Source organism: Crocodylus porosus, unplaced genomic scaffold (genome assembly GCF_001723895.1).
Source record: "Crocodylus porosus isolate Cpor-Errol unplaced genomic scaffold, CroPor_comp1, whole genome shotgun sequence".
Lineage (NCBI taxonomy): Eukaryota > Metazoa > Chordata > Crocodylia > Crocodylidae > Crocodylus > Crocodylus porosus.
This window is the reverse complement of record NW_017728948.1, coordinates 11,427,647-11,452,406: the sequence shown is the minus strand read 5'-3', so window position 1 is coordinate 11,452,406 and position 24,760 is coordinate 11,427,647. Positions and strand designations below refer to the sequence as shown.

Genomic DNA, 24,760 nt, shown 5'->3' with positions numbered 1-24,760 from the left:
CCTGTAGCCTACAGTAGGGGTGTCAAATATATGGGCTGGATTTGGTCCATGGAGCCTTTCTAGCTGGGCTACCAGCAGGTTATTGGAAGTTGGGGGGCATAGCCTGTCACAGACGGCAGGATCCTTTGGCCCCATGGCAGGAAGCTCAGCTCACTACTGAGGCTGCCCCTGAACCATTGTTGCACCCCTAGATTTTCACTGATGCTGGCCTCCAGACAGACCCCTCACCTGCTGCTGCAAGACCCCTTGCCGCCTCTGGACCTCCTGCCACAGTGGTGACCATGGCAGCTTCCCCATGCATTGGGCTGGGTCTGGCCCTTGAAGAGCCCCACAGTTCTGATACTGAATGAAGCTCAGGTAAGTTGGAAACCTCTGGCTTACAGGTTACAGTCTAATGAATAGACTGTTGCTCTATATTCAGATTGCCGCTAGTACATGGTGTTCATGAGTATGTTCTGCCTTGACAGGGTAGGGACAGGCATCAAACATAAGCCAGTTTAAGTGATCAGAAACTGGTTTAAACCTGTAACAGAACAAAAGTGCAGTGCATATAAACCAGTTTGAAAATGGCTGAAACTGGTTTAAGATAAACCTGTCTAAATGTAGTATCAGGCTTAACTGCTTTGGCTCAAACCGATTTATGCAATGTCTGTCCCAGACCCCTTCCTGGTTTAAGCTAAACCGGAGTCCCCCAGCATCCCAAATGCTTTGCAGCCTTGGGTCCTGCCCCTCTGCTCCCTATCTGGTGCTCTGACAGAAACTGCAGGCACAGCAGGGTCTGCCTGGCTTCTCCCTGCTGCTCACTGCTGAAGCAGGAATCCCCCTCCCTCCCATCTCCCATAGCACAGACCCGAGTCCCATGGACCCTAGGCATGTGGTATACTAGCTCATGCTGAGAGGTGTCTGTGTGTGCGTTTCCAGTTTCACTGGGAGAGGCAGTCCACCAATCAACAGGTCAGCTGCTAATATCCCTCCATTCCTTCCTTGGAAAAAGTTGTTTAAGAAGAGCTTGAGCTAATGACAGAGGCTTTTGTTTTGTTGATGGGCTGATAAATGCTGTTATCAGCTCCCTGCTGGCTGCCTTGCCTGTCAGGTTTGCAGACAGTATGAAGAAGCAGGGGGAGGGAGATTAAAAAGTTCAGTATCATCAACAGGTGCATGCACTGTACACCCTCTCTTTGTCTTAGAGTGCTAGGTGGGGGTTGGGATCTGGCAACGCTCCCACCCCTTGAGCAGTGAGCGGAAAAATACCTGGGACAGTGCAGGTAGGGTGGGGGTTTATACACCTCCCTAATCAGAGTGTTCTGCCAGGGCTTGGCCACTCCCCACTCTGCTCAGCCCTATGGAAGGGAAAGGAAGGCTGCTCTGGCATCCCCTGGCTTCTAGCCTGAGCCACTGCAGGCATGTGCCTGAATTTCATCAGACCAGAGGGAATGTCAGTATAGTTGCAAACCGGTTCAACTTATGCAGGTTAAACTAACCTGCAAAGATTGAATCAATTCAGTCTCAATTCAGTCTGAATATCTGTCCCTAGCCCTAGTCTTAATGCAGAATTTAGCTTTGTGTTGGCAAATCAGATGAAAAAGATAAATTGTTGTGCAAGCTAATTTGTTTCCTGCAGGACTGAGTGTAGTCATTTTCTTGAAACTTTTATGAGTACCTGGTGTGCATTGTGTAACTTGTTACAGACCATAGAAAAAGGTCAGATGATGAAATAGGACGTTGTGTGTGCAAGAACATGCCTCTCTGAACCAGCTAGTCTTTAAGGCTGTGATTCTCAACCTACACATGATTCATAAGAAAGACCCAGGGCTTTCAAATAGGAATTCACAGTGCCCAAAACATTCTGACCTGTTGTGGTCTTTCTGATTTCTTTGCAATGGAAGAATTGCTCTACTATTTTTCCATAATCAGAAAGTGATAGAATGTTTAGAGATGGCTTTTTCCTGCTCTAAGGTGCCATCCTGTCTTGACTCCACACTAATAGACGCTGCTTATCTCTCTACCCAAGTCTTAGCACTTCTGCCTTCTGACCAAAGCATTGCCCTAAGTCCTGGGAGGCTGGAGCTGGGCTGACGATAGGGCTGGGCAGGGCAATCATGGGGACTTCTCTGGCTATACCTACCTCTGACCCATTGGGGGAAGCTGTGGGAGCTATGTCCTGCTGCCACTTGCCCAGCTGGTGTGGGGAGGGGGAGGGAGGAAGTAATGCAGGCGTGGCTTGCTCCGGGCAGCAACAGGGCACAGCTCTCATTCCTACTGCTGCCGCAGCTGCATCAGCTCTGGGAGTGGGGGCTCTGCCCTGCCACTGCTTGCTACGGTGTGGGGGGCACAGGATGCAGGCGCAGCAGCACTAAGAGCAGGGGCTCTGCCCTGCTGCCACTTGTCCCCTTCTGCCTGGAGCAAGCTGTGCCCACATCCTGCCCCCCCACCCCGGCTGGGCAAGAGACAGCAGGATAGAGCCCCCACTCCCAACGCTGCCATGCCCGCATCCCACGCCCCTCCCCCGCCTCCCTGAGTAACGTACTTCCCCGCCCTGGCTGGGCAGCTTGTCCCAGCCCCAGCCCCAATCCCTCCCAACCCCAAAAGACTTACCAGCTGGAAGCAGCTGTGTCAGCTTCCTGATTAGTCTATGGCTGAATCATTGAAGTGGCCAAATCTTTTCCAAAGCTTTTCTGAATCAATTCAGATGCTTTAAATTGATTCAAAGCTTTTAATTGGTCTCCCAATTTTATTTGGATTTGGAGATTCAGTCCCTGAATCAGGCCAAATCTCCTCTGAATCAAATCAGCTACTGAAGCTTTGCACAGCCCTTGTACCAGGTACCACCTTATTGCTTTCTGTTTGCTGCCCATGTAGCAGAGCAGAGCAAGAGGGACACAAGCCCTGGCAGAGCTGTTACTACTCATTGTGATTTGCTCCAGGGACATGTGACCTGACGCTTTGACTTTCACAAGTTTCCCTCACTTTATGTGGGTTCTGTATGTACAGATTTGCTATTAGGTGATGACTCTTTTTATGCCAAAAATTCATTATACGCGAGGTAAATTCACTCTTATGTGATCGGTTTGGTGGAAGCCTGTAATCAGCTACTTTGTGCAGTGTATTGCGGGAGTGACACACACCAAAATATAGTCCTCTGTGTGGATCTCGCTCCTTGCTCATTGTCTGTGACGTGTTTCTGTAGTGTGTCCTGTGCTTGTGTGCACTATCTGCTGTGGGTGAGTACCAAAATTGTCTTGTAAAAGTGGGAGAGATGGGTCTGGGGGTCAGTACAGTTGAGGTCTTGGAACGTATTCCTATTTGTTGTATTGTAAAGTGTGAATTCAAGTTATGTGCCATTTTCCAGGAACGCATGTACAGCATAAAGTGAGGGAAACCTGTACTTGTGACACTCTCATGGTTCAGTCCTTCATTACTATTGCATGAGTGTAGAAATTTCAGATGATGGTCCTGCAAATACAGAATAGGAAGATGGTCCCAGCCCTCGTGAGCTTGCAGTATAATTTAGCAGCAAGGGAGAAGAAAAGGACACAAAAATTATACTGCAAGCTCATGAGGGCTGGGACCATCTTCCTATTCTGTATTTGCAGGACCATCATCTGAAGTCAGTGCAAATAGAAGCAGTGCAAATTTGAGCCAGGGCTTTTTCCCTCAGCACATGTGCTTGGACATGCACTTTGTTGTGGAGCAAATTGTGCCACTTGGGGCAAAATAATCCTGCCTGGCTGCTCCCAGATCTGAAGCCAGGGGGAGCTAGAGTCCAGGGCCAGCACATGTGCTATCCTCAGTAATATAAAAAGCTGCCCTGTCCTGGCCCCATCCATACAAATAACTGACCTGGCAAGCAGCTCAGGGCTACTCACTCTCAGGAGCTTCTGGGGCCCAGCCATTTGGTATCTGGGGACGCTACCCCTTGTGCCAGCTGGACTGCTGCACCAGCATCTCAAATCCATTTTAAAAAATACCCCCAAATCCATGTGTCACGGGCTGGCTGGCAGTGACCTGGCCCAGGGGTTTTGAAAGGGCAAAAGATGATTGGAGGACTCGGGATTCCCTTTCCACACCAATCAGGACTCAGAGACTCACCCCCTGCCCCCCCCATGTCCCGATTAGCCCCTTGGGTTACCTGGAGGGGGATAAAAGGGGCAGCGTAGGCTGACTCGGGGAGAGATCAGCAAGGGACAAAAAGGAAGGGGCTTCACAGACCTGGCAAGAGCTGAGCCGGTGGGGCAGGAGCAGTGCCCCAGAAGAGCCTGAAAGAGCAGGACCTGCTGGGACCTGTACCTCAGCAGTGCAGGATGCAGGTGAGGCCTCTCACTGGGCTCCAGGATCCCCTGAGAGAGGCTGCAGCCAGCAGGAGAGGCTCGCCCCTTTCCAGCAAGGATCTGAGCAGTGACCTGAGGGGTTCCCAGCTCTGCTTCCAGCTCCTCCAATCAGAGGCTAGGCAGCCTGATGTGAGGCCAGGCTCTGAGAAGGTCAAGCCCCTGAGCAGGCTGGAGTAGTGATACCAGTGGAGGCTGTGTGGCAGTGTTCCTGCCTACTATGTGGTAGATCTGGGTTCAAGTCCTAGTTGAGGTCATTTGGGGTGAGTGAGATAACAAGAAGCAAATTGTCTTGCAGTGGAAAGGGGCCACTGTGTTTTTCCCTCTTTCTCCCCCTCCAGGTACCAAGGCCCTATGTTTCCTTGTCATTTGACATTTTGTGCCTTTTTATATTTCACCAACCCATATTGTTTGTTCTGCTGTTTGAGTTTTATATTTTGTTAACCTGTTTTGTCAGTGATTGTAAGCATCTAACCTTTGTTGAATCCGGCCCCCTTGGGGTGTTGTAGTGTCCACTATACCCTCTGTTTTATGCCTGTTATGTTCCCAGTATTAAAAGGTATATGGTTAAGTCCTCATTTGTGGTCTGGGTCTGCTCTATAGGGGAGGAGAGTCCTTACACCTCCCACAGCACTTTTTTGCACCTGGTTTGTTCCCGTCAATAGGAGAGGGGGTACCTCTTGGAGTACTGCCCGGGTAACACATGTTTTTCCACAATTCAAACAAAAAACCACTCCACACACGTGTGCGCACGCACAAACACACACACACACACAGACACCCCTCTCCCTCTCTCTCTCTCTGAGAGACAATGATCAGTTGGGTAACGCTTTATTGGTATATTTACAAAGTTAAAGCAGTGTGAAAGCCTACCAGTGTCTCTATCATCATGATCAAATAAATTCTAAATACCTATACGTGTTGATATGTACCTTTTGGTTTTCTTTGCAAATGATTGGTGTGTGATGGTAGGATGTGGTGTTTGCAGGAAGGGGTGGGAAGAGGTGTGGGGCAAGGCAGGTAAGTGTGTGTGGAGGGATGTGGGTTGGGGTGTGGGTAGGTGTGGGGTGATTGCTGGGGGGACTGTGGGTGTTGGGGACTTTCTGGGGGAGCTTCTCAGAAGGGGTGGGTCCCCTGGCCCCCACAGGGTGCATCCCCGCCACACAGCATATGGAATGTACCACAGGGCCCCAGCTCCCCATGGAGGGCCACAGCCCCTATTCCCCACAGGGCCCCAGCCCCTCCCCCATCCAGGGTCCCAGCTCCCCCTGGAGGGCCCCAGACCCCTGCCCATGGTCCCAGCTCCCCCTGGAGGGCCCCAGCCCTCCTGTCCAGGGTCCCAGGCACCCTGGAGGGCCACAGCCCACCCATCCAGGGTCCCAGGCACCCTGGAGGGCCACAGTCCCCCTGCCCAGGTTTCCAGCTCCCCTCTGGAGAGCCACAGCCCCCACTCCCAGGGTCCCAGACAACCTGCAGGGCCACAGGCCCCCTGCCCAGGGTCCCAGGCACTCTGGAGAGCCACAGCCCCCCCACCCAGGGTCCCAGCTCCCCCATGGAGGGCCCCAGCCCCACTGCCCAGGGCCCATAACTCACCTTTAGCAGCAGCAGCAGCAGGAGTCACTTTAAGCCATGGTGGCAGGATGCAGTGCAGCATGCGGGGACCGTGTGCTGGACCCAGCCAAGCCCTGCTGGCCCCAGGGACTCTCTGCCACCTGGTCAGGCCATTCCCATGGTGGTAGGACCCGGCGCAGCATGCAGGGACCGTGCACCATGCCCAGCCGGGTCATGCTGGCCCTGGAGCCCCTCTGCTTCTCAGCCAGGTGGCAGAGAGGCCCCGAGGGTGGCAGGACCCGGCTGGGCCCAGCCCACGGTCCCTGAATGCTGTGCCGGGTTCTGCCTCTGCCCTGCTGTGCCTGCTGTGGTGCGGGGGGTGGCACTAGGTGGGACCTGGGCCAGCCCCATGTGGCTTGCTAGTCCAGCTTTGCACCAGAGTGGGTCACACGGCTCTGGGAGGCACGGATCCTGTGTGTACCTCCTGAAGCCCTGTGACCTGCTCTGGTGCAAAGCCGGACTAGCAAGCCACACGGGGCTGGGCCCGGTCCATACCCCCACAACCCAGGGGACATCCCCTCTGCCACTCCCCAACTCCCCCCTCCATACCCTCCTGCCACCCCTCACCCACCTGCATCCATGAACTCCTCCTCACCTACCTTGGACAGCACCGTGGGCCAGAGGCAGCGGGAGAACCAAAGAGACACTCTAGCTGACACTAGAGCATCTCTTTTGGAGGACTCACTCCCTGGCATGGTCTGGTACCATGCCTTGCTCTGCTCTTCTGTGGAGCAGTATTTTTAGACCCCTGGATATCCAGGGGTCTAATTTTCTCCCTGCACTGCAAACTTGCAGAGTAGGGAACCTTTTTTCCTTCCCACACATGCCTCTTGCCCCACCTCAAAGGGGTTTGAGATGGGGCAAGAGGCATGTGTGCACTCATCTGGATGCGTCCTATGTGGCAGTAATTCAGACTCAGTTAAGGAAAGACCAAATTACCTCCCCCAGCTGTGACAAAGCAGCTAGTACAGCTAGAAAGGCTACAGCTTGAGCAGAAACTGGTGGCGAGGAAAGGCTGGAGTTGACCTGGTGAGGTTTCAGGGATACAGGTGGAGAGGAATCCTGGAAGCAGCTAGATGGGGAGAAAGCAGTTCAGGGAAGTGATGGGGGCCATAAGTAGCAGTCTTTAGCTGCCTCACTCAGGATGCCTGGGCTGCTGCCCAGAGAAGACAGTGGACCTGAGGTTCCTATATTCTTCCTCCCTTCTCTGTAGAAGGGGAAGTTTCAACCCTCAAGGCAAAGGGCCCAAAGGGGGTGTCTAAGTTTGAGTTTTCTGGTATCCCAGGAGGCAGAGGCAGAAAACGTGATGTGATAAAAAGTAGCAGTGCCAGGTCTGGCTACAGGGGGGGCACCACAGGCACCGATGAACTCCCTCAACACCTCTAGTCTCCCAGTGGACTGTTTCACCTCTTATATTTTAAGTACTATATTAATTTGCTTTTCAAACCTGTTATCAGTATGTTTCCCCTTTTCAGAAATTTCCACTTACTAGGACCAAGGCAGAGGAAGGACCACAGGCTCTGCTTGATTTCAGCACTCTGGTGGCAGCCAGCCGTTCCTTTCAACACTTGACCTCTGAAGTGCTGAAAAATGCTTTTGCCGTGGAGATTTGCCTGGTCGTCCCGCCGTGTCAACTCATTCTGCACACGTACTCTGTGCATCGACGCCTCCAGGTCCGCGCACAGATCCAGGCAAAGACCAATGCTGTGGAGGCACGTGGAGATTTAGTGAGTGCCTTTCCCTCCTCCACTCTAACTTCCACACTGCTTGTTTAACATGACACTTCATTTATGAATGACTTTGGAGATCAATGCGCTCAGTTGCAACATGCATTACCATATCAGTCTCCATCTATCTAGGAATGAAAAATTACATACAGCAACTCCTCCTTCACTGTTCGAAGCACGAATGATGATGATGTTGGTAATTGGGTGTTTGATGTGTAAAGGATGAAGTTTGTAATCCATTGCTATTGCTGACAGGATGCCTCTGCCAACCCCCAAGCCACGATTTATCTCAGCCATTTAATATCTATGTGTAGGGATATAACGGCGTGTTGGGAACGAGCCATTACAGTCTGTCTGTTCAAGAATACAGGATGTTTTATAATCTCCTGTGAACGTTTCTTACTTTAAATGAAGAAAATTAATGGCTCGATTCTGTGCAGAGATGGTGTTACATGTCTGATGTCAGGCAGGACTGGGAGGATGTTGCCACAGGAAAGTGGAAAGTGTTTTTTTTTTCTTTCATCACTGAAATCACAAGAATCAGGAGCCTTAACTCTTAATTTCCTGTCTGTTATCTATTCCCGGTCCTATTGTATCTGTTGTAATAAAATATGTTTCAGGACACAGCAACATGTAGATCCAGGTTCTTCTTGTGGTTTTCTGGTGTTTGAGAACTAGTGTAACAATTTGGACCCATCCCTAAATAGCTCACTTCTTGTTCAGCACAGGCAAGAAAAGGAGGTGCCAGGGTACTGAAGTGCTGAGAAATTAGGCATCAGAGCATCAGGAAAAGGGGCCTTAGAGAACAAAGGCAGATGCTGAAGTGCTCACAAAACAGGCACCAAGCACTGAGAAAATGGGTGATAAAGGACTGAGAATTACATGTGCCAAAGCATTGCAGAAGATCATCCAAATACTGCAACTCTGTAAAACACTGAACAGGTCATAGCTGAAAGGCAGGGTTGTGAACACGGGGAGTGTCCAAACGAGTGTTGTTGGGACCCGTACCTACAGCAATAACCGCCGCGGCACAGCTCAAGCATATGGTCCCTTGAGGAAGGAGCCAAGAGCCACGTTGTGGGGCAGCATGCTTGTTGGAGGGTGGCTGCTGATGGGCAGTGGGGGACATGGTTTTTCTCCACCCTGCTGGAATGAATGGTTGCTGTTGTTCAAAATATATATTTTTTTTTAAAAACCCCACAATGTTAGGGAAAAAAATTGTTGATATTTATGGGGTTTGGGGTTTTTTTTAGTTTGTTATGAAAAGTTTTGTTGCTTTCTTTTCTTGGCTACTTTTAAAATTGTTTGGGGTTATAGAGTCAAACAGCTTACAAAAATGTTTGTGGACCAAAAAGTGTTTTTTGCTTTGCTTTTTTTTTTTTTTTTTTACTATGATTTATCTATGTTCAGGCTCAGGGGTGATTGGGAAAACTGACAAACTGGGAGAGAGAGTACATGCAGATATGTTAAATAAACTTGCTAGAAAGCCTCCTTCATGTACTTTCAAATACGGTGTTTAAAAGGGCACTTTGAATGGAACTCACCGTTCTGGAAAAGAGAACGGTGCTCGGCGATCTTAAAGGAACCCAAACCTGCGATGCTGGAGCTCCTGCAGTGAATACGATGTTTTTCAGTGCACCGTGATTATTTCTGCTGTCTCAAACTCCTGGATAGCTTTTGACGCTTGCATTATTTCTATGGAAATTCAACCCATTAGTTGCTGTTATCAATAAGGTACAGACTGAATCATAACACCCCGTGCAATTGAAGGTAGTCTTAACAAATAGGGAGGGGGAGAGCTAAGCCATCGAATTACAGGCTGCTAGAAGTGACTTTAGAACAACAACAAAAAAATGATTTTCAAACTTCAGCATGGAAACATCGTGAGCTATTACCAGCTATAGAGGATCGTGAGCAGGGATGAGTTGTGCTAACCTAAGGCTTTGAATAGCTCATGGCCTGGGCCGATAGAATTCCAGCCCTGTCATTGAACTGATGCTAATAATCAGTTTCTTTTCTTGAAACCAGAAAATGTTAGACTAGCTATTCACTTGATTTATTGTTGTCACATCTAATTAAACCTCCAAAAATTGTTTTCAAATAACATTAAGGATCAGACTGAAACTCATAAAAGCAGAAAAATTAGTATAAGATTGAAGTTGTCTCTCTAATTCACCGCGCTGTGCCTTTGGGCGCTGTGCTGTGCAAATGGCATGTGTCACTGATTAACACCTCTTCCTTGGGTCTACTGGGAGTGGAGTTTCAGGCTTAACTCTGAATTGTCATGCTTTTATGTGTTTTAAGTCAGGCCACCAATATTATTTGAATGCATTTTTTTTTAGCTTTATTTTATTTAAAAACAAGACCTCCCCACCTAAACAAAGAATGAAAGACAATGTAGTTGACTGATAGATCCGCACAGATCTATCAGCAATATAGGGATTGATATGAGAATAGCAATATCAATCCCAATATAGGAATTGATATAAGAATATGAGCAATATAGGGATTGATTCAACCCTCCAGGAACTACTAGTTGTACCCAGTACAGGTGGCCAGGTAACTCTTTACTTCCTTATGGTATTATCAATAAATTTGATCGCCCTTGTGTACAGGCAGGGAGAGTTAAGCCTGAGCAGCAAAGTTCAGATTCAGATACTGATGTATGTCTTTTGAATGTTCATGGTGGTTTCGGTCTCAGACAGAGAAGTCATTAGCTGCAAAAATTGGATCCAGATCTGAACATCTCCACAATGAAGAGGCCTTCGGACATATCGCTAGAAAATGTACTGTAGGGATTGGTCAGTACTCACAAGTGGATGAATTAATAGGCCTGTTCTGTCTCTAAAATGTATGATCCTACTTTTTCCCATTATCCTCCCCTCATCTATCCATCTTCTAATCGGATATTAAGGCCGTATATTAATTTTTCATAATGCCTGCGACGCTGCTTTATGCGTACCGTTTTGAAAGCTGGTCTTGAAAGGGGCTCAATAATGCGAAGAGCGAGTTCAAAGTTTTCACAGGGCACCCATCACTCATCCCCGCCACCACTGAGCCATAATCCTGCCCTGTCAGCACCAGGCTATGATGGATGTAAATACTGTAAGTAGTCAGTTATTCAACACCAGCTCTGCAACAGATGCATATTAGGTCTAATCCCTCTGTACCACAAGGCACTGTGCTTGTGACAGACCTAAAAGAAAAATGATAGAGGAAGACAGCAGAAGAGCCCTACTAGCAGTCAGCAAAACTGTTTCCAGAATTTTGACAAGCTTTTAATTTGTTTTTCCACTCGTGTTTTAGGCCCAAATCCTGTGATCTGATTCAGGTCTGTGAATGCAGCACTAGGATGTCCTCCATTGTGATCCAGCAGCTGCTCCCATGCCTACAGACATTTACATCCAAGGTTACTTTCCCTTATGAAAGAAGTCTCACTGCTTTCAACGGTGCTGCTTACACTGATGTCATTAAATGTGCTTATGTGTTTGCTAACTGGGTACATAGATTATATCTAAGGTGGGCTTAGTACTAAAACTAAGCCAGGCTTACATTTTCATTTCATTAGTCATTCCATTTATTTGTTCTAGTTAAGTAGTATACGCCCGCCCCTTCTCCTACTTCACTGTAGATCATAATTCCCATACTGCTAAGAGCTGAGAGAGGTTCTCCCTTACACTGAGAGGTGCAGAGGTGTGCTTCATCATCCAGGTCTACCTTGGCCATCATTGTGAAGTTCCAGAATGACTGGTGATACAATATTATCCTAACCAGAATCTGCTTGTGGACCATGCATTTCTTACCATAACTACAGTTGACGCTGTCCCATTTTCAGATACAGCTCAATGGCCTGGAATTGCAACTTGTGGCAACTCCTCCTCTGGCTTTCTTCTGTGCAGGAAAAGACCTGGCCCTTTTAGGTGCCTTGAAGAGTGGTCACGACTGCAAATCCAGAGTGGGGAGAAGCACCACTTTCTAGCCCACAGATCAGCAGGTGAGTCCCTGAAAGGAGCAAGGTTAAACCATCCCCCTCTCCTCAGTGTTTTCTATTTGCTGCCATGGCACTTTCCTGCTCAGAGTGCTGAGTTTTGTGAATACTGCTCTTAGGTGCTGAAGTCTCCCTGTGCGTTGTACAGAGAGCTGAATCCCTTAGTCCCATGGTTGTGGAGTCCACTAGGCAGCAGGGTGCCCGCTGAGTCCACCCAGTGACTGCTTTGACTGAAAACTGTATTTCTTTCACAAGTGCTGCGTTTCTGCATTATCGACCCCATGATAAAAGTGAATAAAGGTGATATGTATCTAGGAAGCTCTCTTGATGTATCCAAATCCTACAGATTCTTCTCTCTCAAATACTGTACATCTTCTTGACTTTCCTGAATGCCTGCTTGTTGTTATCATTATTATCTATCTCACACAGTATCTAACAGATGATCTTGATGTTTTGTAGCCATTTTCAAGTTCAAGTTTCATAACCTCCCATCACTGTGTGATCAAAGGTCAGGTTAGCATTATCAAGGTATGCTATATAACCCTTGGTGTGTGGTGCTACCTGTGGCCATGTCCAGATGTTTGGGCCCTGTCGTGCCAGGAAGCTTTACCCCTGCTCAGCTCACGTAGCAGTGGCCAGATATGCTCCCTGAGAGAAGAGGGCTCCCTTTTACAATGGAGAGACCTTGCCGACTCAGGAATAACTATTTACAGATTTTAATTGTATATTGTAATATGCAAGGAAATATTAAATGATATTAAACATTTGAAGTACTCTATTTACAATACGACAAGGGTGAGTCTATACAAAAATCAGAGTTCATAACTATTTACACTTAAGAGATGATCAGGTTGATGGGTACAAAGCTAATAATTTATACACTGTGCTAAATACTCATCATATTAATCCCCCAATTAATTATTCACAACTAATGATTGTTTACCCCAATTTATGCCACAGGGTGGGACCACATTGCAGGCTCTTCCCAACCCTCTTTGCTCTGCACATGCTTCTTACTACCACCGCTGGGGGCAGGGAGACACCTGGGTTTAAGGGGAGCCACCCAGCCAATGTCTGGGCTGGAATTTACCTGGGCCCCCAACCTGATTTTTTTTTTTTTTTTTTATTATAATGTTGAATCCCCTTGCTGGGGATAATCCCAGACTAAAAGCATGGCATCCCAACTGGGACAAAATTGATCGTAGTTCCTGGCAAGGTGTCCCTGCTGGGACAATCTTCTTCAAGCATTCAGGAAGAGACTGATGTAGGAGACTCTGAAGGTAAGTGCCCCTTAAACTGCCTGTTACACCTTTTTCTATAGCCAACAGTATGCAAGGGAGCAATGTAGCGGACATGGCAACTGTCTGCCTTTGGTTCTTCGCCCCTGGTGATCAGGTACTGATTTATAGCATGATCAAAAGAGGGTGGGGATGGAGTGTCCGGAGTGAGGCTTTAACTCACACCTCTGGATCCAAAAATCAGATGCCTTAACTTCCTTGCCGCAACACCCCTCTTCATAGCTGAAGTGAGTCTCGTCCCAATTCTGTAGACATGCAAGCTGAGGTATGGGGAAATTGCGTGAGGCTGCACGGTAGAGCCAGAGCTATAAGTCGATGCTGCCCATCCTGGGCTGCAGTAGGTCACATCACTCTGTTTGCTAAACCTTGTCAGCAGCTGTTGGGGAGAAAAAATCTTCTTTTGCTTTAGTCCAGCAAAGGCAATTTTTGGCTGAGAAGATGAGCTTTCACACTCCAGTGTGCAGGCTAGCAACCTGGACTCGGGCAGACTATCAACTACAGCAGCCTCCCAATGTACGGATTTTCCACTGAAAATGCTCAACCTCCTGTCCTCAGATGTTGAAATGTATAGATTTATCCACATGAGCATGTTAAATGATTGCAACCATCCTGAGGAAACAGAGGAGGAGAGTCAGTTTCTTTGGTCTCCAGCTTCAGAGGACAGTATCTTGACTTGTGCCCAAAAGCCAATGGGGAACCACATCACTGCAGACAGCATAGGGAACTATGTGCCTGTGATCTATCCAACAAAAACGCAGGCCTCCGACCACTGTGCTCAGTGACCCTTGGAAGGCCACGTGAGTGAAAAGTTGCATTAACATGAAATGTAAAAACAAATTTTTCCTGCTGCTGTTGCTAGACAAGGTGGTGCGTCTGAGAATGATACAGTTCAGTTGTTCCAAAATGCATGATTTTAATGTTTTGATAGGTGTTACTGTTTCAAACAACCCATTCCCTCAGTTTTGTCCATCTTCTCAAACTGCAAGAGCAACTTATTGTAAAGGAAAGAGCTAAAACTGGGATTTGGATGAGGGGGGGAATGAGGGTTAAAGACGTACCTAGATATACATGTTGTGGCAGGGGGCCTACTCAGGGCCAGCATTCACCATCAGCCCACCTACCTGCCGAAGGGGCAGTCTGCCCAGTCTCATCTGCTACAGCTTGCTGTTTAAAAAACTGCTGTAAAAATGTGAGAGGCTGCCCATTTACCGCCCTGATGCCTAGTGCATTGTACACAGCTCCAACCTCTCCCCTGCTGTGTCCCATGCCTTGCAGATGGCATCCAGATTATTATCACACCTCCAGCTTAAGGCCAGGCCAACTCAGTCCTGTGTTGGGCCTCTTGCATTCTGCCCTTCACTGGGCCATGTACATACCACTCACTCTCCCTCGGCCTCTTCCACCCTGCCCCTCGCTGGGCCACTCTCAACCTGCCCTGCAGCCACTTTCAGGCCATTGGGCTTCACTACCCACACCCTGGCTGGTGCACAGGCAGCACCTTTAGGTCGCTCGAGTGATCCCTGCTTTACGAGGCACCAACCTTATGCCCTGCACTGGGCTGAACTCAGCCCCTTGCCCTTCATCAAGCTATTTCACAAGTTCACATTCTTATGGGGGTTGGCCCGTGTGCTGCCCTTCAGGCTGCCTCTACAGCCCTACTCAACACCCCCCCCGGTGCAGCCCTTCAGGTCAGCCCTGCAGCTCTACTCTACATCCCCAACACAGCATCCTTCAGCCCGCAACAGCGCACCCGACTCTGTGCGGGCCCCCACTCAAACTCCTGACCCCTCACTGGGGCCGCTCTAGCTCCCCCCCTCACTGGGGCCTCTGGGATCTTACACCCCATCGTGCTCATGGGTCCATAGACATGCCTGGCCCTCATGTCTGTCCCTAGATATGGGTAACCCACCAGGATGTGGGAGCTGGCGTTATAAGGCACCCCTACACACCTTTCACCAGGGAGACAACTGCCCTGGCATTTTTGGGGAACTACCCTGCCACGGGCAGTCCCACTAGGCCATCCTTCCCCAGTAGGGTGTAGTTTTTGGTCATACCCAGGACCAGGAGCCTGAGAGATGTGTTGCTAATCTGGAAGATTTTCCCTGCTTCTAGAGGCACACCCCAGAGATTACCAAGGGTTAGTCTCTGGAAGTGAGAAAAGCCTCCACTTCTAGAAATGGGCCGTGGAGATTGCCAGGGGTGTGCCTGGAGAAGTGGGCACAGACTTTCCTTGCCTCCAGGGATGTGCACAGAGATCACAAGGGGCACATCTCTGGAAGTGCTTGGAGATCTCAGAGCTGTATCTCTGGAAGCCGGGGAAGCCAAGCAGGCACTCCTGAGGCTTTCGGGGCCTGATCCGGTGCAGGAATTCCTGGGGTGCATGGGAGTGAGCCCCTCAAGCCCCAAGAGCACCTGCCTGGGGCAGCTGGGGGGTGCAAGCAGCTCCAGGTTGTCCACATTCTCTCGCCACAAAGCAAATAGGTATCTGCTACAATAAAGCAGCACAAATTATTACTATCTTCTCTCGTGACCACATTGTGATCTGACAAAGAGTATGGATGTCTATTTGCTTGTGTTTTGTGTCACTGTACAAATGTTTGTGGTGACAAAAGGCAACATCTGTTTTCATCCTTAGTTCTGTGCAATATGCCTGGCCACCATGACAGTAGGAAACCATATTTTCTAAAGTATAATGAATTAGCTCCCATGTTCCATTTAGAAAAATCATTTTCCTTCATTTAATTTTCAGAGCCATTGCTGTGTTAAGTAAGTGGAGGATTGGCTGCTGACACTGTTGAATAAGGAAAGGGAGTATATTTTGTTAAAGGAAATTGGTTTTGGATGTGATTCCTTTTTAATTCATCTTTCTTTCTTTAACTGAGCTATAATATGCTCAGATAAAAGACGGCCAGGCCTGACTTGAAGAGGCTTTTTCATATGAGCACTTACTTGTGCAAGTAGTACCCCACTGACTCAGGTGAGTCAGGCTTTGCAGAACTGCTCCCTAAGCTTGTAAAGTTCCCACTTTCCACTACGTGTCCTCTCCAAATAGTGAGTGTTGATGCAGGCAAGGAGCTCAAGATGCCCACAAAACAGCGGGCATATCATAATTGAGTTCCAGAACCCAGAAAAATAGTAAAAGCAACTGCCTGATTCTTTTAAGCAGTGACTGCCCCACAGCTGCTGTTCCAAAACATAAAAACAAGAAAACCCCATGATACTGCATTTTTCAACGCCAACTCAGAGTTAATTTGAACAGTAAAAGCTTTCTGTTTTGGTGTCCAAAGGACTGTGTGGAGAAGCTGGTTCTATAAGTGAGTACTTACAATCAAGTCATGACTACTCCTGCAGAGCACAGGTGCAGGAGAGACACAGGGCACAGACACTAGTGCAGCTCCATGGTCTAACTCATGGAAAGCACTATGAGTTAGACAGATCCTCCTGATCCAACAGACATTAGCTGTTGGGTTGGGAAGGTGGGAAACTGAGCTCCAGTTTGGCACTGATTCAGGGAGAGAGGCTGTATCTCTGCAGTTTCTTTCCTAGCCCTCACCCTCTCTCTGCTGGCCCTTGGTGCTGTCTCGGGATGGAAAGGGGAGAAGGCAGGGGTGGAAGAGCCATTCTGGGGTTTCCCCAGCCTGCGCTGTAGAGGGGGGTGGATTGGGGCTCCCCACTTCGGGGGCAGTAGGGGGAGGCGCTAATCCACCCGCCCCATGCTCCAGCAGTAGCCACCTTCATCTATAATTCCTATGACTGATAAAAGCTGTGGACTGATTTTTCGATGACTTCCCAACAGCAGCTATTCCAAAAAATAAAAACCAGACGTGTCTAAAATCCCATGTTACGTAAACTTAATGGGTTTATGTATAGCAACTGATCAAGGGGCTAAGGACTTTGACTGCCTCTCCACTCTCTCCATAAATTAAGTAGTAGGCATGTGCGAAGTGGGCCCTATTCAATTTGGATTCGGCCTGAATCAGGGACAGTGATTTGATTAGTTGATTTGGATCACTATCCCCGATTCAATTAAACCAAATCCGAATCTGAAGATTCAATGCTGATTCGGAGAATCAGGGATTTGGACATAGACACAGCTGTAAATGTTTCTGTTACATACCTTGAGGTACCGGCGCGGCTTGTGAAAGCTGTGATGCTGGGACTCATGGAGCGTCCCACGGGAGTGCAGGGGGGCCTCCATGTGCTCAGTGGTGAACCCAGAAGTGGACCAGAAATACTTCTGGTGTACTTCTGGGTCTGCCAGGGAGCATGCTGTGGGGCGACCCACACCCCTCTGGCTCAGCGATTGACCGTGGGGGAACCCCAAGTGTCCACCCAGACCCAGGAGGCACCAGTCGCAGCGTGCTCCCCAGTGGACCCGGAAGTGGACCAGAAGTAGCTCTGGTCCACCTCTGGGTCTGCTGCCGAATGTGCTGAGGAGCCCCCCGCACTTCTGTGGGACACTCCACATGCCCCAGCATCACAGCACTGACAAACTGCCTGGTACCTAGAGGTATGTAGAAAAAGCATTTAAAGCTGTGTCTATGTCCGAATCTTTCCGCATCTCTCCGAATGGATTTGAAGACTTCCGATTCGATTTGGAGAGATTAAACGGTCCTTGATTTGATTTGGAATCAGAGATTTGGCCACTGCATCAAGCCAAATCTCCACCAAACCAAATCAGGGACCAAAGCTTCGCACGGCCGTATTAGGTACTGTTCTGAGACTGATCCTCGTTCTTTATGGTGTGTGATTCTGGAGATGCACCTGATTTTTCCATTGATAGATACTCGGGTTACAGTGTTGTAATCTCCTTTAAGAAAGGGTGTTGGCTGGCACTTCAGTTAATAAATTTTCCTTCCCCTACCTGTGAACTATCCAAATGCTTGAGGGGAAGTATCAGGCTGTAGATTCTTTTGGGAGAACTTTGCTATACGTGAAGGAAGTGACCATCTATGTTCCTTGGAAAGTAGCCTCAGGGCACTCTGTGTCGCCCGTGGCTCTTAGCAGCCACTTTAGCTCCCTTGGTTTCTGTTTCCTTCTTTAAATAAATCTGTTTTGTCTGAAAAGTTCTGGGGACCTGCAACTTCCTAAAGAAATTCTCCTGTTGCTGATGATGTTCAGAAAAGGCTGTCATACATCATTTCTGATAACATTGTTTCAATGGGGAATAATTTACAATGGGTTCTTGATCATTCTAAGCTTTGGACTACAATTATTGGGATTCAACTGAATAAATAAAGCCAATATTTCCCCTTTTTCCTCCTTTCCCGGTCTCCATGTTCATAATGGGATCTTTGTACTCAGAGAGTAATGCAAGCGGCACGTGCATGTGCAGGAAAGACTCGCACCGTGTAGCTAAAATAATTTCTTTATTCCAGGACCTGTTAATGAATAATAAGATTTGCACTCAACACTGTCTTCCATTCAGTAATATTCATTAGTATTTGGAGAATCTGGCTAAAGACCCTGGCTTACTGGCTGGTGAATTTTTGTCTTGCATAGGACAGGCCTGGAACCAATATTTCAAAATAGCTATCCCTCTTTTCTCTCTTTTTAGACAATCAAACCTAATGGGACAGTTTCTCCATCACTAGAATTTCCCATATTTGACTGTACCACAGGGCCATTCATGATGCAACCATTTCAGGCAGGTGTCTGTCTGATCTGCTCTTGAACATTTCCAGGAATGGAGCATCCATCACCTTTTTAGTAGCCTGTTCAAATGCTGGACCACTCTCATAGTAACACCTGCTGCATTTTGAGGCCATTGCTCCTAACTTTCTCCCCTACAGTCACAGAGAAAAAGCCTTGAATTTGTGTGTTGTTCCTTTGTCCACCTGGGAGAATGAACTCCTAATAGATTAACTCCCTGCACATAATCTTTAGTCCCTTTCACAGCTCTAACAAGCACATATCTTGATTAAAAAATCTGTTCCATTTCCAGCTGGAACTTGTCATGTCCTTCAGGACCGAGCTCGACTCACCTCATCCGATGTATCCTCATCGTGACGTGCCATATTTTGATCCCATAAAGATCTTCTGCGGGTAGAGTCCCCCTTTTGTCTGCGTGTGCTGGCATGCCAAATCGCATGTGCTTTCAAAGCTGTAGGAGAGCTATCTGTTCCCAAGAAAAGCAAATGGAAACAAATGCAAAGCATTTCTATGTTGCCAGGCATCTGGGCTTCTCGTTCCCATTAATTTGTGCTGGGTCTTTCACTAAAATATCTCTAAGCCGTGAGAGAACAGTGAAACAGCCTTCCTGCTGAAATGAATGGCTCGATTGCTCTGGTGTGGTTTGCCTGTCTTCACCTTGGTCATAATGGAAGAATAGGGCTTGTTTTATTTGTGGGGAGTATTGGCTTCATACGTGCAAATCCAGCAGACGCTGAACATCTGATAAAGCAAGTGCTCTGCTCCTCATAGTTGTCAGGAAAAGGAGACTTGGTAAGGTCAGAGCTGGTAACTCAAAAAGTTCACTCTGTACTCCGGTAAGCCACAAGAAGGCCCTACATCTCTTACATGCAGGCAGAAGTACTTTTCATTCCTGCCAATAGTGGAACGAAGAAGGGGAGCAGTTTATTCCAGTGATAAGATCTGGATCTGAGATATCAGAGGCAAACTCAGATCAGAAAGTGGATGCAAGCCGACTTTCCAGTCCAATCTGATATAAGAAAAGTAGCAAATCAAAAAGGCAGTGTCCCTTGTGGCTCATCTCCATCCAGAGTTAGGTCTTGTGGGCAGATTTTCTCCTACACTTCTTTCCTCCATCTGCTTTTTATTCTTCAGGGATGACAAAAGTTACACTGTTCTGGAGGGGACATTTTGTCTGCATGAGCTAGAGGCAGCAGAGCCTGTGCCTCCAGGTAAAATGTGCTCAGGTCTCTGGGTGAGAAAAATCATGGGAATCCCTCTGACAGTCTTGGACCTCCAAAGTCTATGCAAGGTGATGAAGATGTCAGAATCCAGGTAAGAGACTCTAATTTCTCCAAGCTTCACAACCTTCTCAGGAACCCGCCTAAGTCCAAAGTGATTTGGAAGAAAGCTCTTTTAAAATTGCTTTGGTTTGTCTGTGGGAATCACTGCTTTTCTTTACAAAATATTACTTTGCTGTGTCTCCTCTTCTCTCAGAAGGGGCATGAAACGAGCAACCCGAGGGTGTTAGGCACTCGTCTCTACCCCACTGTTACCTGCACATTCGAAAGGATTTCTTAGGAAGTGACCCAAAGAACCTTTTCCATAATTCCCAGTCTTATCTTAAGGCCTCTTTTAGCCTCCTGAGATCAATGGACATCTTTATACCAATTTCAGAGAGCCCCATAGCCCCCCTCAGAAGATTTTTCATCTATGGGTGAAGGTGACTATAACCAGAAGAGAGGTATAGAGCAAATGTCCCAGCCCCGCAGGCTGGGGTGAAGTCACAGACAGAGGAATCAGTTAGCTGTTTCAAAAGTGAAGGTCCTCAGGCTTTGCAAAGGATGAGGCGAGGCCCTTGGCCAAAGAAATGATACAGTGGACAGACAAAGTACAGCAGCACCACCATGGGCATTTATATTTGTTTTCAGGGGGTTGAGTAAAAATAGACTCATACTTCTATGAAACCCTCCAAAAAGCTGCCAGCAAAACCCATTTCTCTCAAGCTGAAAAGAGTCTTGTTTGAGCCTCACGTGGGTTAAGTGCAACCACTTTCCGTCAGCTGTAACCACGATGTAAGCGACTTTCTCTATGTGTAACCCAGGCAGAAACACCATTAACCAGCTGCTCCCCATTTGCAATCATCTGGAACTAGCTGGAACAAACCCCAAACTGCAGTGCACAGACTCAGCATGGGACAAAGCACGACCCCTTCCAGAATCAACATTCAGCCACTGGCACAAATTCAGAGCCCTCCTTTAACAGTCCTCCGAACAGTCTTCCCTGCGGCCAGGAGCCGCGTTTCAGCTTGCTTGGTTCTGGATGGTAAAGGCTGGTCTTGGGTGGTCCTGGCAGATTAGTTTTAGCGCTGGGAAGAAATATGCTTGAGTGCATTATTGATGTTCTGAGCTAGATGATCTTTGCTACGTCAGAGTGCAACAGATGAGACTATTAAAGGTTTGCATTTGTTTCAACTTTTGAATTCCAGGCATCCTACAGCCCTGGCTGGGAAGGGTTCTGGCTAATTACAAATGGTTCTTGGTGAGGGGTAGTTAAGGTGCCTTGCAGTGAGATCTTGGCTGGGCAGGGGTTTTCTTGCTTGGCTTTTGGGAGTTTAACTTGGGGGGGAGTGGTAATGAGCAGTGTTTGTGATACTGAGTGTTATTTTAGACAGATTCAAGGGACTTGCAGTACTACAAATATCATAGTTCCCATATCTATGTCTGGCTTTGCACGTAGCCCCAAAGTTTTCCTTCTTATTCGTTAAAACCCAAATCACATTCAAGTATGGAGACAGTAAAATCCATGCAAATGGCTTCACGTGATTATACGAAAAATAGTGCATGAGATCCTGCAGGATTTGCCTAGGGAAAGTCCTCGTCTTCAAGAGTAGGCTTGCACTCATTTGATAGGGTTTAAAAGGCTTTCAGTACAGTTTGTATGGCATCAGTGTTTGTACCTGTAACTAAAGGTGTCAGGTGGAACTGCCAAGATTTTCATCTGCTGTTAACTTTAATGTTATAAATCTTCTCAGTGTCCATAAATGAGAGATTGGTATCAGCCCTCGTGAAAAGTTTGCCCTAAATATTGCACCTCCTGAAAATGTTGGGACAGAGAATTGGAAAATGAATGATGGAGCCTGGGTTCTTATCTTCTATATCAAGCAAGAATGAATTAGACCTGTAACACTGCTCCCGAATCATTCACTTGCCTTGTTGCTGAGTTAATCAAACGAGTAACCAATCCCATTGACACCAGTGAGACTACTTTTGGAAAGAACATGGTCATTGATGTAGGAGGTTCATAAAGCTTGTAACTGAACACAGAGTCTTACCTTGTAGTGATGCTATAATCCCTGGAAAATAAGGGCCTTACAAAAATCAGGCTGTAAGGTAAGTTTCAGGCAGTTGTTTCAGTAACTATTCTGAATATCTTTGTATGATCCATAGTCAGTATGGTCTTCCTGCTTTCATAAAGAATTGAACTGAAAAAGGTGGTGGACATTAAACAATCTTACAGTGTAATCCTTTTATATATATAAATGATATATATATAATCATATAATCATAAATGAAATGGAAACTGTACAACATGAAAAAAAAAGAAGCCAAACTCGACAGCGACATATATTTTCTAAGCCTATGCAAGAAACACAACCTCATTCCCAGAGGGCTAAACATCCACAGTCCTCAGACTACTACACACAACTCCAAATATGCTTCATAGCGATGCAGAAGAACTTCAGAGAAAATTAGAAATCATTTACTTCACCTAAACTACTCCAAAAGAGAGAAAATCCAGAAGGAAATCACCACATGCTACAACAATTTAAAAGACTGAAATCCAGATATCTTCCCTAATAAAATACAATGGATACAAAGAGACTACAAAATGTTTTCTATAACATTCACCCTACATAAAAAGAATAAATGGAACAAATTACTCCAAGAACAACTTTCCCAGCCACAAAACAACCATCAGAGGAACACCACCAACACTGTACAACCTTCCAACCTCACACTTGATGAAACCGTGACCAACCCTCAAATATCATCAATCTCTCCACACACACGCTTCCCAAAACTGAAAAATCTGTCCTTTCTAAAGGCCTAAATTTCTGTCCAGAAAACCCCCTTACTAAAAGAAGTATGGAGAACTAGAAGAATTCTTCTGATGCCTCTGCCTCAAGGAATATTTCCATGACCAAAATCAATCCACTTCCAACAACAACTCATCCGCTGACAACATTGAGGAAAAGATCAATCCCCAAACCTCCAAAAAACCATCAGATTGGACACCTCACAGTGGATGAAACCCTAACCTGGACTGCTACATTGACTGCTTCAGGGAAAGAATGAACAATGAAATAATCAACAACACATGCCACCATAACGACCTCTCTCTACCAGAGACAAAGGCCACAGAATCTCTAAGATCTAACCACCAAATAGTAATAAAACCAGCAGATAAAGGAGGAGGCATAGTCATCCTAAACCGTGAAGACAACATAAAGGAAGCCAACAGACAACTCTCTGACACCAGCTACTAGAAAGAACTACAAGAAGACCCTACTCCCCGATTCACCATGAAATTTAATAATACCATCAAATAATTTTCATCAGGAGCACAAGAAAATCTGCAGACCTTGATCCCCCCACTACCCAACCCATGGACTTTTTACGTGCTCCCTAAAATCCACAAACAAGGAAACCCTGGCAGACCTATCATATTCAACCATGGGACCCTAACTGAGGAAATATCAGGTTTCGTTGAATCAATCCTAAAACTGCTTATCACCCAAAGAGCAAGTTTTGTCCAAGAAACTACAGGCTCTCTACAGAAACTTAAAAACATAGACCACCTTCCCAGCAACACCCTCTTAGCCACCATGGACATTACTAGCCTATATACAACATCCCACAACAGCAAGAGCAAGATTACAACTCAGAGTACAGACCCAAAGATATTACTGACCTTACACACTTCATCCTCATACACAACAATTTCACTTTTAATAACCAATGCTTCCTCCAGACCATGGGCACAGCTATGGGCACCAAAATGGCCCCACAGTATGCCAACCTTTTTATGAGCCACCTGGAAGAAGAAGTCCTCAAGGAATGCACCTTCAAACCTTTGCTATACTTAAGATATATCGATGACATCTTCATCATTTGGACTGAAAACCTGCAATCTCCAATTGAGTTCCATCAGAAATTCAGCCATCACCATCCCTCCATCCAACTTTCTCTAGAATACTCCAGTACCAACATCTCCTTTTTAGACACGATGATCAGCATCCATAATGGCAAAATACAGACCTTGTTATATAAGAAACCCACAGACCAGCATACACATCTGCACAGAACCGGCAATCACCCTAAGCACACCAAAAAACTTGTGATATACAGCCAACCCGAATTTGCACTAAGAACACCTGGGATTGCCACCTCAGCAATCTTAAAAAGGCTTTCACCCAACAAGGGCACTCCTTCAGAGAGAGAGATCGCACGTTTGAAACAGCCACCCAAATACCACCTGAAGAACTGCTGCAGTACAAAATAAAAACCTCCACGAATTGCACACCACTGGTTATGACATATCACCCCTCCCTCAAACTCATACGGAAAATCCTCAAACAATTGCAGCCCATAATAGAAAGAGACCGTATTCTTAAAGACATCTTCCCAGAGCCACCCATCCTAAGCTTTGAACAAGCACTGAACCTCACTAACCTCATCACCAGAAGCAAACTTCCTCAGGCCCAGAACACACTGAATGGATCCAGACCATGCCACGACAAGAAATGCAAAACCTGCCAAAACACCTCCACCACGCCCGCAATTACTACACCCCAAAACAGAGCCATCAGCATTCCTACATTTTACAGCTGCACTGCCACAAATGTAATACATCTCATCCAATGCACCAAATGCCCAGATGGAAAATACGTAGGAGAGACCAAACAACAACTGTGCACCAGAATGAATCCACCCTGGAAATCGATCGAAGACAGGAATACCCAACTACCTGTAGGGGCACATTTCTCACAAGAAAACCACTCTCTCTCCAATCTCTCAGTCCTGATCCTCGAAGGGAACTTACAAAACACTTGTCAGAGATGAGCCCATGAACTTCACTTCATCAACCTCCTGGATACTAAAAATCATGGACTAAATA

General features: G+C 47.0%; 1 long non-coding RNA gene across 1 annotated transcript; it reads left to right on the top strand.

Moving 5' to 3' along the window:
* The first annotated feature begins 9,007 nt into the window (after positions 1-9,007).
* Positions 9,008-24,301, top strand: LOC109321849. Its single transcript, XR_002104182.1, has 4 exons — positions 9,008-9,019; positions 14,981-14,984; positions 20,321-20,324; positions 23,915-24,301. It is a non-coding gene; the product is annotated as an uncharacterized LOC109321849 (long non-coding RNA).
* Positions 24,302-24,760: the final 459 nt, after the last annotated feature.